Source organism: Eriocheir sinensis, unplaced genomic scaffold, assembly GCF_024679095.1.
Source record: "Eriocheir sinensis breed Jianghai 21 unplaced genomic scaffold, ASM2467909v1 Scaffold84, whole genome shotgun sequence".
Lineage (NCBI taxonomy): Eukaryota > Metazoa > Arthropoda > Malacostraca > Decapoda > Varunidae > Eriocheir > Eriocheir sinensis.
Window position 1 is genome coordinate 63,194 of NW_026112208.1, and position 14,318 is coordinate 77,511.

General features: G+C 40.8%; 1 long non-coding RNA gene across 1 annotated transcript in view; it reads left to right on the plus strand.

Annotated features, from left to right (window-relative positions):
* The window catches only part of LOC126994642 (uncharacterized), a 137,353-nt gene that overhangs the window by 38,056 nt on the left and 84,979 nt on the right, over positions 1–14,318 (plus strand). Inside the window, exon 2 of the long non-coding RNA XR_007749365.1 lies at positions 12,379–12,424. This is a non-coding gene — a long non-coding RNA (uncharacterized LOC126994642). The remainder of the gene's footprint in view (positions 1–12,378; positions 12,425–14,318) is intronic.

The window sequence follows — 14,318 nt, forward strand, 5'->3', positions numbered from 1 at the left end:
GAGAGAGAGAGAGAGAGAGAGAGAGAGAGAGAGAGAGAGAGAGAGAGAGAGAGAGAGAGAGAGAATGAGAAAAAAAGAAATAGGAAAAAAAGGGTAGGCCGGGTAAGATCGAGAGGGGGAAGGAGAGGGGACAGAAAAAAGAGAGCGAGGGAGCGCGAACAAAAAAGTGAAGATCAAATGTAGCGCGAATGAAAGCTGCGTCAAAGGACAACGGCGTAAAAACTGTGCATGTCCCCGACGATGGAAAAGTTGCCTTACACAAAATTACGAATTCCTGCACGAAAAAAAAATTATGAATACCGTATGGGCGGGGAAAGGAGGGGCGGTGGGGGGGTGAAGAGGGGGGTTAGGAAGGGTGAAGGGCACGACACGGAAATTAAAACGATTACAATAACAAAGTCGCCGGAACAGCCAATCCGATGAAGGAAATTAAGTAAACATATTTCTTGTCATTTTTAAAAGGCAATAATATTTTTCATGCATCCAAGATTACTCGCAGGACCAAAGAATCAGTTTTCCTTCTAGCCAAGTTACCCCTCTCCCCTTCCCATCCTTTTCCCCTTCCCTCTCTCCCATCTCCCATCCCTCCTCTCCCTTCCATACCTCCCTTTAGTCTCTCCAACCTTACCTTACCCCATCTCAGCGTCCCTCCTTCCGTTTGCTCCCCTTCCTTCTCTCTCCTCCCTTTCTCCTTACTCTCCTCTCCCTTCCTTCTCTCTCCCTTTCTCCTTCTCCTCCTCTCCTTTCCTTCTCTCCTGCCTTTCTCCTTACTCTCCTCTCCCTTCCTTCTCTCCTGCCTTTCCGTCAGTTACCGTGCCTCCCTCAGAATATGTAACCTGACTTCCATCCACTCCAACTCCTCCTTAAGCCTTCTCTCTCCTTTCCTCCTTTTTCTTCTCTCCCTCTCCTCCCTTATGCCTTGCCGTCCATCCCCCATCTCCCTGCTCCCACACGTCTCGTCTTCAAGATTATAAAAAAAATATATGAATCAAAATATTTTCTGCTACTTCTTTTCATGCTTTTCCCTCATTAGCAATTCAAGCCGTGACATTACAGCAACATTTTTTTTCTCAAACTAATATCAGGAGAGAGCAAGACGAGGCCGCAGAGGATGCTAATGTAGCCGGGCGGAAAGGAAAATAATATTTGCCTGTCAAATATTACTGACACACACTGAGGCTCAATCATCTGAAATTCACGTACACAAAAAGGTTTCGTGTTTCCGCTTTAATGTTAAAAGTTTCGGTACAGACCATTAAAGCCATCAAGGGTTCGGCATGCTCCAGTTTTTACTTTATATGGACATTTTCTGAAGATTATATTCGTTCACTCGACACACAGACTATATTCATTACCTGTACAATGAGAGATGAACAAAAGGTGGGCGTACTCACCAGAACACCTGCAGCACACATATATCAGGTATTTAATAACCACAGCAGCATGAAGTTATACAAACCGGAATGCAATAAATTGATAAGTGAATAGATTGTCATAAATACTGAAAACAACGCCCTGAACGCATCATACAAATTAAAACCTGGATACGACATATTGTGTAGTGTTTTTGTTTTGTTTTGTGTTTGTGTGTGTTTGTGTGTGTGTGTGTGTGTGTGTGTGTGTGTGTGTGTGTGTGTGTGTGTGTAATTCACCTCTTGGTTCCCCTACGGAAGAGCACAGAGCTCATAGTACCGATCTTTGGGTAGGACTGAGCCCACTCACACACAACACACCGTGACAACGAGGTCACAACTCCTTGCCTGACGTCGCGTACCTACTCACTGCTAGGTGAACAGGGGCTACACGTGAAAGAAGATAAACCCAACTTATCTTCACCCGGCCGGGGAATCGAACCCCTGTCCTTCTGGTTGTGAGGCAGACGCTCTATCCACTGAACTACCGGGCCTGTGTGTGTGTGTGTGTGTGTGTGTGTGTGTGTGTGTGTGTGTGTGTGTGTGTGCGTGTGCCAATGTGGTTCGTTCAAGCGTCATGTTTATCGTTCGTTCAATGAGGTGAGACATGAGCCAGCGGGTGTTTGCGCGGCGCCGCTCAACGAAACAAACACAAAAATACGAACAAGTAAAAAAAAAAAAAGTGTTATAGAAATCTTAATAGGATCGGAATAAAAAAAAAGCAGCCAAATTAGATTAAGCAAGAGAGAGAGAGAGAGAGAGAGAGAGAGAGAGAGAGAGAGAGAGAGAGAGAGAGAGAGAGAGAGAGAGAGAGAGAGAGAGAGAGAGAGAGAGAGAGAGAGAGAGAGAGAGAGAGAGAGAGAGAGAGAGAGAGAGACATAATTACACTGGTCTGTCTTTATTAAATGACTACTCCGTCACAATTAATCGGAATTCTCCTTCGAGTATCTTGTTATTTTTCTTTTGTTTTGTTTTCTTTGGGGGGTCGATTGTGGTTGGGTTGGGGATGGTAGTAGTAGTAGTAGTAGTAATAGTAGTAGTAGTAGTAGTAGTAGTAGTAGTAGTAGTAGTAGAAGTAGTAGTAGTAGTGGAAGTAGTAGTAGCAGTAGTAGTAGAGGTAGTAGTAGTAGTAGCAGCAGTAGCAGTGGTAGTAATAGTAGTGGAAGTAGTAGTTGTAGCAGTAGTAGTGGTAATAATAGTGGCAGTTTTGGGAGTAATGTCGGGGTGGCAGTAAATGTAGTGGTAGCTATTGTTAGGGTGATGTATGTACCGGATAAATATTTAATGTTTACGACGCGTGCATTACAGTGATAAATGCTCTTCCGTATATCATTATTATTATTATTACTGTGTCCGTCTGACTCGATGTCCGCCCGTGTACGTATGGCAGTCTGTCTCTGTTTTATTATTGTGTGGGCGTTTGTATCTGTCTCTGTTTGCCTGTTTGTGTCTGTCTGCCTCGCTTTATATTGTTTTATATCAGTTTTCTTCTGCATGTGTCGTGTGTCTATATAACTCTCTCTCTCTCTCTCTCTCTCTCTCTCTCTCTCTCTCTCTCTCTCTCTCTCTCACACACACACACACACACACACACACACACACACACACACACCCCCCCCCCCACACACACACATACACACACGTACACACACACTCGCGTACACATTAATCAAGCATTCAGAGGTCGTTTTGTCTGCCTCTGAATATAACATTATACATTAATTCACTGGGCTTATACATCACGCGAGGCTGCTGCCCCATGGCGGTGCCCGGCCATGATGGAGAGAACACGGGTGTCACTGATTAAAATTATTGACATGTATCTAAGGTTTTTTGCGAGCGTGGAATATTATGCGGAGATAGGTAGATAGATAGGTAAGTAGATAAATAGATGGACAGATAGATAGATAGACAGACATAGACAGACAGACAGACAGATAGATAGATAGATAGATAGACAGAGAGGCAGACAGATAGATAGATAGATAGATAGATAGATAGATAGATAGATAGATAGATAGATAGACAGCTGCAGAGATAGATATGTGGAAAGATAGAAAGATATATATTTACATAGATAGATAAATAAACAGACAGTTAGAATGATAGATAAATAGATACACAGAGAGAGAGAGAGAGAGAGAGAGAGAGAGAGAGAGAGAGAGAGAGAGAGAGAGAGAGAGAGAGAGAGAGAGAGAGAGAGAGAGAGAGAGAGAGAGAGAGAGAGAGAGAGAGAGAGAGAGAGAGAGAGAGAGAGAGAGAGAGAGAGAGAGAGAGAGAGAGAGAGTAAGTGATTTGAATAGTGTCGTCCCTCACGTAAATGCTTTAGTGTGTTAATGACAAAAGTGTGCTGGGATTATTTTGCGGTGTTTTTTTTTTTTTTTTTTTTTTTTTCAGTAATTGTGGTAGTAGGAGTAATAATATGAGTACTAATAACAACAACAACAACGACGAGTAATACAACAACACCAAAAAAAAAAACCGGCATAAATCCCAACAAAAAATAAAAGACCTCGTAAACTTGACAATATTTACGACATACACGAGAAGGAGGAAGAAAGGAAGGAAGAAGGGAAGGAAGGGAGGGGGGGTGGAGGGAAGGAGGCAGGAAGGAAGGAAGGAAGGACGGAAGGAAGGAGGGAAGGAACGGGAAAATGAAGGAAGGGATGCGGATAGGGAGGGAGGGAGGAAAGAAGGAAGGAAGGAGGGAAGGAAAGTAGGAAGAAAGAAATGAAGGAAAGAGGGAAGGAAGGAGAGAGGGAGGGAAGGAAAAAAATAGTTAAAAAGTAAAAAGAAAGAAGAAAATGAAAAAGTAAAAGAGGACACAGAGGAAAAAAAGAAGGGATGAGGGAGCGGAGGAAAGAAAATGTGGGGGGGAGCGGAGTGTGTAAGGCTTTCGTAAAATAGTGAAGCAATTTGTCTTAAAAATTTAAGTGTTGAGGGTTACGAGGCGTCCCAGTTAAATGTAAACCTACTGGAGGGTGCTGTTAAGTGCCGGGAGATGCTGTTTGTCTTGGGATCCCGTAAAGTGGTGTGTTTTAAGCATACTCTCGCCCCCTTGAGGTGTTTTAAGTCCCTCTGAGTCTGTACCTTAAGAGAAACTGGTGACGGTAAACGGAGGAAGGTAAGGCTGTGTAGTCTGCTTGTATATGGCTTTGTGTGCCGTGAATTTGGGTTCCGGTCTATTGGCTTGTACTGTTTCTGTGGTTGGTTAAATGTTTCCTAATAGCCCTTAAAATGGTCTTTGCTTATTTAGTTTTCAGTTGTCTAGGTATGGTTGTTAAAAACGGGAAATATGATGACAGTGAGTGCTTTGATTATTTAATTCCAAGTCGTCTTGGCATGAGTCTGAAAGATGGTAAGGTGAGAGAGTAACCAATTTTCTATTATAATAACGTTAAATGATGAGATTGCATAATAAGGTCAGGGCAGGTTGGGTCAGGAAGAGATGAGAATGACTAAGGCGAGCCGTATTCTTTGGCTGCAGGGTCGGTTAACTTACTAGCTTTAGATGCTAAGGTTTACAGTTCTCATTTAGTGGCTTAAACGATTTCTGAGCGGGACTTTGTTGTTTGATTTTCAGTGCAGGGAGATTGCAGTGAAGTGATAATTAAGGGAGTAGTCATGTAAGGTGACCTAGTGCTGGTATTTTCCTGGTAATGAGTAAGGTGAGGCGAAAGTTTATATCTCTAGTTGTGTAATATAACGAAAGCTGTTGGTTGCCTTGGATTAGATAAGATCAATAATTTGAGGTTGTTTTTGTTAAGATTGGTTAACGTTAAGCAAGAGATTAATATTAAGTGTTTAGTTTAGAAATGTAAGACAAAGTACAGTCTAAATTGTTTGTTTGACAGGGAAAGAGAAACTAATCTTCTCATTTAGCTATATTAGAAAAAAATGTGTATTTAAGTTAGAGTAGGTTTAGTTAGATATGGTAATGTTTCTAATTTAGGTTACACATGGATGAGTTAAAATAAATAAGATAGGTTGAAATATATTAGGTCTCTCTCTCTCTCTCTTACACACACACACACACTGACTCAAAGGGCAAGGTGAGACACAGATACATATGACTTAAGTGGGTGTCGGAATGTGGGCCTCACCTTCGCCTCCCTCCCACACCAGTGCCCCTTTAAACTGCATTCAGCACACGTGAGTTGATTAATGGCCAGGTAAACACAGAGACGCAGAACCTAACGAATCTGTTTGCATACTGATACGCACACACGGCCACGGATAAACACTTGCTACACATACACGCACATATACCCACTCACAGACACGCACACACACACCCTAGACACACATGGACATACATTAAAAACATAGAAGAACACATACACACCTTTTCAGACACACACACACACACACACACACACACACACACACACACACACACATTAATATTCCCACTCACACACCCACACAAAGTTCATAATACGGACTCTCTCTCTCTCTCTCTCTCTCTCTCAAATACAATCAGAACTTCAATACACACAAAAAACCTCGTCTATGCCATTTCCAGTATTTCCATCAGAGGTCAGACACGGCCGGACTCAATATAAGCCTCCTGTTTCCCCCTAAGATATTGTGACGGCGGAGCAGAAGGGGGCAGCGGCTAAGTCTAGACACTCTCCACTCACGGTAATGGCCGCTCATACCCCGAGACAGAGCAATATATACGAGAGGAGACTGACAACACAGGAATGGGATAGCTCTAGGATGCGAGTGTTCCCGTATACCTTCTTCATGAGTCCTTTTGAATGAGTGCGTTATTTATTATTGTTGTTTTTTTGTGAGTATGTACGTTTCTTTCATGGCTAAGTATATAGATTCCCCACTCACGGTAATAGCTGGCTAATACCTACCTCGAGACTATGCTGCAAAAAATACTGATAACACATGAATGGAAAAGTTATATCAAGCTCTTGTTCATGTATCCCTTCCCTGATTAACCTAAGAACGAGACCTTTTAGACTTTACAACATTTTTTATACATCTTTTCATGCTCCAACTATAGTATCTGTCCCATTTTTTCACGGTTTTTTATTATGGTCGAGCATAATTAAAAGACTTTTCCACCTTTTTTCGGGGATAAAAAATTACTGCCCACATATGTAAAATGCAGATTGGCAATTAGCAGGTCGGCCATGGCATACAGGTGGGAGATAAATGAGCCTCTAGTAAACCTGTGCAATACCAGGGAACACACTTCTAGTACTCCGTTGTATTATTATGCCGGCCATGCAATACAGGTAAGTGAGGGTAATCAAAGTAATCCGCCAGGTAACAGGATGAATGGTTTGCACACACACACACACACACACACACACACACACACACACACACACACATACTGAAAGATTATTGCTGGGGTTTAATATTGCTACTTCTCTGCTAATCTCTGCCTTCATTGCCGTTATTCCTCCCCTCATCATTCTAAAACTATTATTGGTACTGCCGCTGCTGCTTCTGCCGCTGTTAACAATGCCATTACTTTGATATTACTGCCGACACTGCTTTCCCTGCCACTCTTCCTCGTCTCATCACTAGAAATATTACAGCTGCTACTACTACGATTATTACCATTACAACTTCTATACCACCACTAATCTTGTCACACTACTGATATCACTACTTTTATTATTACCACTCTCATCATCCCTCTACCATCACCTCTTCCTCCTCCACCATCACCACCACCACCGCCTCTTGCTCTCTGTCAATAAAGGCGAAATGCTCACATCACTCCAATAAGGGACGATCTTAAACGAGCGAATGACCCATTACCGACATAATCACCTCGAACATCACCTCCACCACCTCCACCACCACCTCCACCACCACCACCACCACAGCGACACACACTACACAAACCTCCTTCGCTATACACACCACTTTTGCGTACTGGCTGTATTCCGCCTTCCCTTTTTCTCTCGTTCTCTTATTTCCTTTTTTATTTCCTCTCCTTCCACTCACCATGCCCAGGTCTCTTATGTCTTTTGCCCTCCCCTGTTATGTCCTTCTATTCTTTCTCTCCTTCTTTTCTCAGTTTCATTTTGCTCCTACGCTGCCTCGTTCTCGCCCTCGTCCTCGTCCTCCTCCTCCTCCTCATCCTCCTCCTCCAGTTTTCTCATATTGTGATTCCTTTTTTTTCCTTCCTCTAATTGCCTCACTTCTACATTTCGTTTCTCTTCATATTTTTCGTCTATTTCTGCGCTTGCTCTCTCTCTCTCTTAATTCCTGTTTTTTTCTTTTTCGTTCCTTTTCTCATTTTTTCGTCTTTTTTTCTTCATTCTTTTTCTTCCTCCTCCTCCTCCTTCTCCCCCTCCTACACCTCCTCCTCCTCCTTCTCCTCCTCCTCCTCCTCCTCATCCTCCTCCTCCTCCTCCCTCCTCCTTTTCCCTTTCCATTTTCTAGCTTTTTTTTTTCTCTCTCAGGCCGCCCATTGAAACTTTCCCCATTCACGTTATTTTTTCATCTACTCCTTTTTTGGTTGTCGTGTGTCAAAGCCAAAGTGTCGTTGATTAGAGAGAAACATCAGTCAACACGATGCAAAATTATTTACATATTTCCGTTCTCTTCCCCTTCACATTATCATTATTTTTTTTATAGTTTTTCTTCAGTGATTTTTTTTCATCCGCTCTGTTACTTATCACCACAATCATTTCATATCTCTCTCTCTCTCTCTCTCGGTGTGTGTGTGTGTCTGTGAGAGAGAGAGAGAGAGAGAGAGAGAGAGAGAGAGAGAGAGAGAGAGAGAGAGAGAGAGAGAGAGAGAGAGAGAGAGACGTGCTGGCAGAAACAGAAATGAAAGAAAGAAAGGAAATTAATACACCGGAAGAGAACAAAAAGGGATATTCAGAAATGGAAAAAGAGAAAGAGAAAAAGAAAAGGAAAAAACAGATAAAGGAAAAGGGAACTAAATGTACGGCTCACACAACAACAACAACAACAACAACAACAACAACACGAGAACACACAAAGAACACATAAAACAGAGCAAAACAAAAAGAAAACACGCAACACACAAACACACACACACACACACACACACACAGGCGGTGGCCTAGTGGATAAGGTGGTGAGCTTGGGATCGGACTGATGTCGACGCATGGGTTCGAATCCCCACCAGTGCTACCTTGAAACTTTGTGTCATTTGCCGAGTGGCTTAAAATCACCTACATGTCACCCTGACACCCGAGTTCTAGTTGCATAGCAATAAAGATGAGCTTTGGGGGGGTAACATGGGCCTTCAGGTGCCACTATAAAACCTGCGCCTGCACCACTAACGGCCTGCCTCTGAGCAACACCGAAGAGGCAGAATATGCCCATGGCATATGTTAACACAAAAAAAAAAAAAACACACACACACACGACCACACCAAACACGCCTAAAAAAAAAGAGAAAAAAAACTAACTCGCCTCACACGATAAACCCACAATGGACAAAGTGAATAAACAAACAAACGAATGAATAAATAAATAGATAAACAGACAAAGAAATAAATTCCTTTGCTTAAGTCGTTGTTCCGAAGCACCGACGAATAATTAAAACGAAGCCTCTCTGCATCTGCTTCACCTTCGTCACTTTCATTGCAATCTTGTCCACTTTTGTCTGTCTCACGCCCTCCAATAATCACTTTCTCCTTGTTCACCTTCCCCTCTCATTTGTTTCCTTCTTTTTTTGTCTTCTATTTCTCTCTGTTTCTCTGTCTATCTCTCTCTCTATCTATCTATCGATCTATCTATCTGTATCTATCTATCTATCTATCTATCTATCTATCTATCTTTTTATATTTCATCTTTTCTTCTCGCGTCTCTCTTAACTTTTCCATCAGTATATATTCGGTTTTCTATTTAAATATATTCTTCGTATTTTCATTGGTATTTTCTATTCCGTCTCTCTCTCTCTCTCTCTCTCTCTCTCTCTCTCTCTCTCTCTCTCTCTCTCTCTCATCTATCTATCTAACTCTCTCTGTCTTATCTTTTCTTTATTTTCTTTAATTTTATATTCAGTTTTCTATTTCTATGTATTTATTCTCCGTATTTTCTTCTCCTTCATTGTATTTTGCATATTCTCTTTTCTTATCTTCCCTACTCAACATTTGCCTCGTGTCTCCTTTTATGCATAAATATATATCACCAAATTTTTACGAGAGAGAGAGAGAGAGAGAGAGAGAGAGAGAGAGAGAGAGAGAGAGAGAGAGAGAGAGAGAGAGAGAGAGAGAGAGAGAGAGAGAGAGAGAGAGAGAGAGAGAGAGAGCGAGAGAGCTAGAGAGAGAGAGAGAGAGAGAGAGAGAGAGAGAGAGAGAGAGAGAGAGAGAGAGAGAGAGACATATGGCGGATGAGGAATGATGTAGGAACAGAGTGATGGGGGAGAGGCGTGAGGGGAAAGCTGGAGGGGAAACAGGGAAAGGGGAAGGGAGAGGAAGAGGGAGAGAGGGAGACATGTTGATCCAAAGAGAGGGTGAGGAAGGGATGTGGGAGCAGTGAGGTTGAAGGGGAGGAAAGAGCCAACGAAGGGGTGAAGGGAAAATCGGACACGTGATGGTATGTAAGTTAAGCCAAAGGGAGGAAGTACATAGGGAGGGGAGTGGAAAGGGTCAGGCCTGAGAGAGGGAGGATTACAACGTGGGAAAAATAAGAAACTAATAAAAGAAGGGATGGGTATGAACTGAGAGGGAATAAAGGAAAATAAAAAGGAAGAATGAGTATAAATTGGAAAGGATAGAAGGGGAAAAATAAGAAGAACCCAAAGAAACTATGGAAGGATGAGTATGAACTGAGGCTGAAGAAAAGGAAATAAGGGAGGAAGGAGTATGAACTGAGAGGGAAAAAATGGGAAAATGTGAAGAAACGGAAGAAACTAAGAAATGTAAGGATGAATTTGAACTGAAACGGAAAACAGGGAAAATAAAAAGAAACTAAGAAATGGTAGGGTGAAAATAAACTTTAGGAAGAAAAAGGGAGAATAAGAAGAAACTAAAAATGGAAGAGATGAGTATAAACTATGAATGACAAAACAGTAAGAATAAACAATTGAATGAAATTAATAGAAGAAACTTGATTCGAGGAGAACAAATGTGAGAAGAAAGACACTTAAGAAAAAGGAAGAAAAAGAAAAGAAAAACCAAAATCTTGAAAATAGGAGAAAGGATAATTTGGTATCCAGGAAAAGAGGAAATTGTGAAACGAGGTCACTTTCACGAGAGAAAATAGGGGAACAAGGGCATTAGACGGGAGAGTAAGGGAATGAGATAAGAGAGTGTGATGTGAATTAAGAATGGTATCTTAAGGAAATGAAGATAAGGGAGACATACAAAGAGAAGTGATAGTAATGCATGGTAAGCATGAAAGAGTAGGAAAGAGAGGAAAGGGAATTATAAAAGGAGATGGTGTTAGAAGATGAAAAGGGATAAGGATAAAAAATACTGGCAGTGCTAAGAAGGAAAAAAATTGGGGGCATGTGGAAAAGTAATGAGAAAGATTGATAGATAAAAAAAAAAGAGTAGAACAGAGAAGGAAAATATTTTAATGGAATGGTGAGATAGGAAATAAAGAACGAGTGATGGAAATGAAGAATATTTTTAATGAAGTGAAAGAAAGTCCGATGGAGAAAAAATGTAAAAAAAAAAAGGCAGGTAGGGAAGAGTAGGATTGGAAAGAGATAAATTAGAGGAGGTTGGTAAAATGAGATATATAGTGATGGGAATGTAGAATGGAAACTTAAGGGAATGGAGAAATGAGGGGAAGTGACGGAAAAGAAGAGCGCATGTTGAATAGAATAGGAGAGGGAAGGGAGAGTAGATATGTGAGGGGAAGAACTGGTGAGGGGAAGACTATTTATTGACGGGGGGAGGAGGGCTGGTATAGGAGGAAAGGGAAGGGTCGGGAAAGGGAAACTGGACCGGTGAAGGGGAGTGATGGGAATATAGTGAAGGGAAATGGGGATTCGTTAATAGGTGTTCAGTCAACCGCCGTGATCAATATCGTGGTGGGAATATGTACGCTAAAGTGTTTCTCTCTCCCTCTATCGATCTGTCTATCTATCTATCTATTTCTCTATCTATCTATCTATCTATCTATTCATCTAGCCATCGTACATGCGTTTTGTTTATGATTTTATGACAAGCATCATCTCTATATCGATTTGCATTTTTTACGGCAAGGAGGCAACTCAAGACCATAAAACAAAAACATCTACAAAAAATACGCTGCTCCAACAAAAGAAAAAGAACGAGAGGCCAAAGAGAAAAAAATAGATCGATGGTAAAACAAAGAGAAAACATGTAGAAAGTCAAACGATAAAAGTTCTGTTGGGAGTCGTAAAAAAGGGAGATGAAGGAGGAAAGACTTGAAAGGAGGAAGATCAGTACAGTCCTTTGGGGAAACTCGAGACTCCTGTGCGAGCTGCCGGCGATTGAGCAAGACAGAATAACAAGGAAAAACACAGGAAGGAGCGTAACTCTTATTAACTTCCTCCTTTCTTTCTTTCTTTCTTTTCCGTAACAATTCCTCTAGATATGGTATTACGTATATATTTAATCTGATGTTTTCCTTATTGCTTAAAGTTATATATATTTTCTTCGTGTGTATTGGTTAGTGTGCATTTATAAGAGTTTTCAAAAAGCTTTGCGAGGGCTTATTTAGTTTAATTTAAGAAGTTTCATCTTTTAAGTTTTTGATTCTATTTTTTATTGTGCATATGAGAAAACAATATTGTATTTTTTGGTGTATTTTTGTAAGTAATTTGATTTATCTGTTTCATTTTTCTGCGTATGAGGAAAAATGAATGAGTAATTTTAGTGTATTTTGTGTTGCTCAATATAACCTATCCCTAACCCCATCAACAACACAGCAAAACACAACAAATTCCAACACTCACCCATCATTCCTCCGTCCCATCCCGCTTCCTGTCCTGGTTCAGTCTCGTTCCCTCACACCTGTATTTTGTTCCCTCCAGGTGACGCGGAGTAATCAAGGGAAGCGCACGTGGGAGGCGGCCTCAGGTGAGACACATGTTCATCCCTTGTTAAATATGACGTCATTTACAGGGCGTCGAGGGAGGCTGTATTTCAGGAGCTGCGGGAGACGTGATAAAAATGTCTCGTAAAGATTAGGTGCGGGGAAAAAGTAATAGTAATTGTCCCTGAACTAATGTCTTTTTTTGTGGAGTGTGGGTGTGTGTGTGGGTGTGTGTGTGTGTGTGTGTGTGTGTGTGTGTGTGTGTGTGTGTGTGTGTGTGTGTGTGTGTTTTTTGTCCATGGTGGAATATAATACGCAAACAGTTTACCTGCCACGGGAAAAAAAAAACATAATAAAACGAAACAAATATGATACAGAAAACAAGACACGTGTATATAATATCAGGAGGGTAAAATAACAACTAAAAGAGGCCACCACGCAAACATTCAAACAAACAGACGAGGATTATTAAAAAGCGTCAGACAGTAGAAACACAAACATAAAAGAAAACAACGTACGAAGCAGAAATAAAAAAAAAAGACACAAAGGATTTACAAGCACAAACATGAAATACCATCAAAAAAATAATAAGTAAAAACAATAGTGAACAAAATAACAATTGTGAGAAAATAACACACTCAATATTGTCTGCTTCCGATTCACGCTGATCCTCCTCCTCGTTCTTCTTATTTGTGTTCCTCCACTTCTTCCTCTGTTTCTCTTCCTTCTTCTCTCTTACATGAGCTTCGTTTTTTATCCTTCATTTTTTTATTTACGATTTGCACAAACAACATGCAAAAAAATAAGAAAAAGATGAAAACAAATAGATATAAAAGGCAATAACACACATCAAACACCAACAAGAAGAAAAAAACTAGAAAAAATTAACTACAAAAAATGAACAAGTGGAAGAGAGTGATATTAGAAGCAACACAACGAAAAAAAAAACGTGCAGAAAAAACGAAAGCAGAAAAAAAAATCGAAATAGTAGTACACACCAAACACGATCAAAAAGAATAAAATAAATACAAAGTGCCAAAAAATATAAGAAAGTTATAACACAGCCAACAAAAAAAAGTAGGAGCGAAACAACGTGTCCAGAAAAAAAACAGTAATAAATGCAAGCACCGTCACGAAGGACAAAAAAAAGGAAAGTGCAAAAAAAAGGACAAACGTGAGAAAATATCCCAACCAACAGCATCAAGAATAATATATAACAAAAAAACTTGCAAAAAAGAATGAATGAAAGAAAAAAAAATAATAATAACATGATTGCACACATCAAACACCACTCGGAGGAATACATTAATAAGTAACGATGATAAAGATAACAAAAAATTAATAACAAAATACACAACTAACTCAAACATATGAATAAGAACAAAACGACGTGCAAAAAACAAAACAAAAAAAGAAGTCAAGTAGAGTAAAAGAACAAAAATAGCAAAACAACACACTGGCAACTCAAACACAATAAAAACAAAAATAACGAACGAAAAACAAAGTCAAGGAAAGTAAGCGTGACGGAGAATGAATATGCGCGAAGGGAAGCATTCTTTAGCCCCAACACGACAGCCTCTTCGCCGGCGAGTCTCTTACCCGAAGCATTTCTCCAAGTCCCAAATCCCTCGCTCACTCTCGTCTCAGCTTCCAAACTCCTTAAGCGTTAAAGGACAAGAGAAGGATAGCAGGCAACCAGGCAAGCAGGAAAGTGGGTAAGAGGCGGGCTCCTTCTCCTCCTTCTCCTCCTCCTCCTTCTCCTCCTCCTCCTCCTGTTCTTCCTCCTTCTCTTCTTCCACGTCTGACTTCTATTTCGCCTCCTCCGTCTCCTCCTGCACGTTTGTTTCTTCTCCACCTTCTTCTTTCCTTCCTCCTCTTCCTGTTCCTGCTCTACTTCCTCCACTTTCTCTTCTCCTACACTTCTTCCTTCTGTTTCTC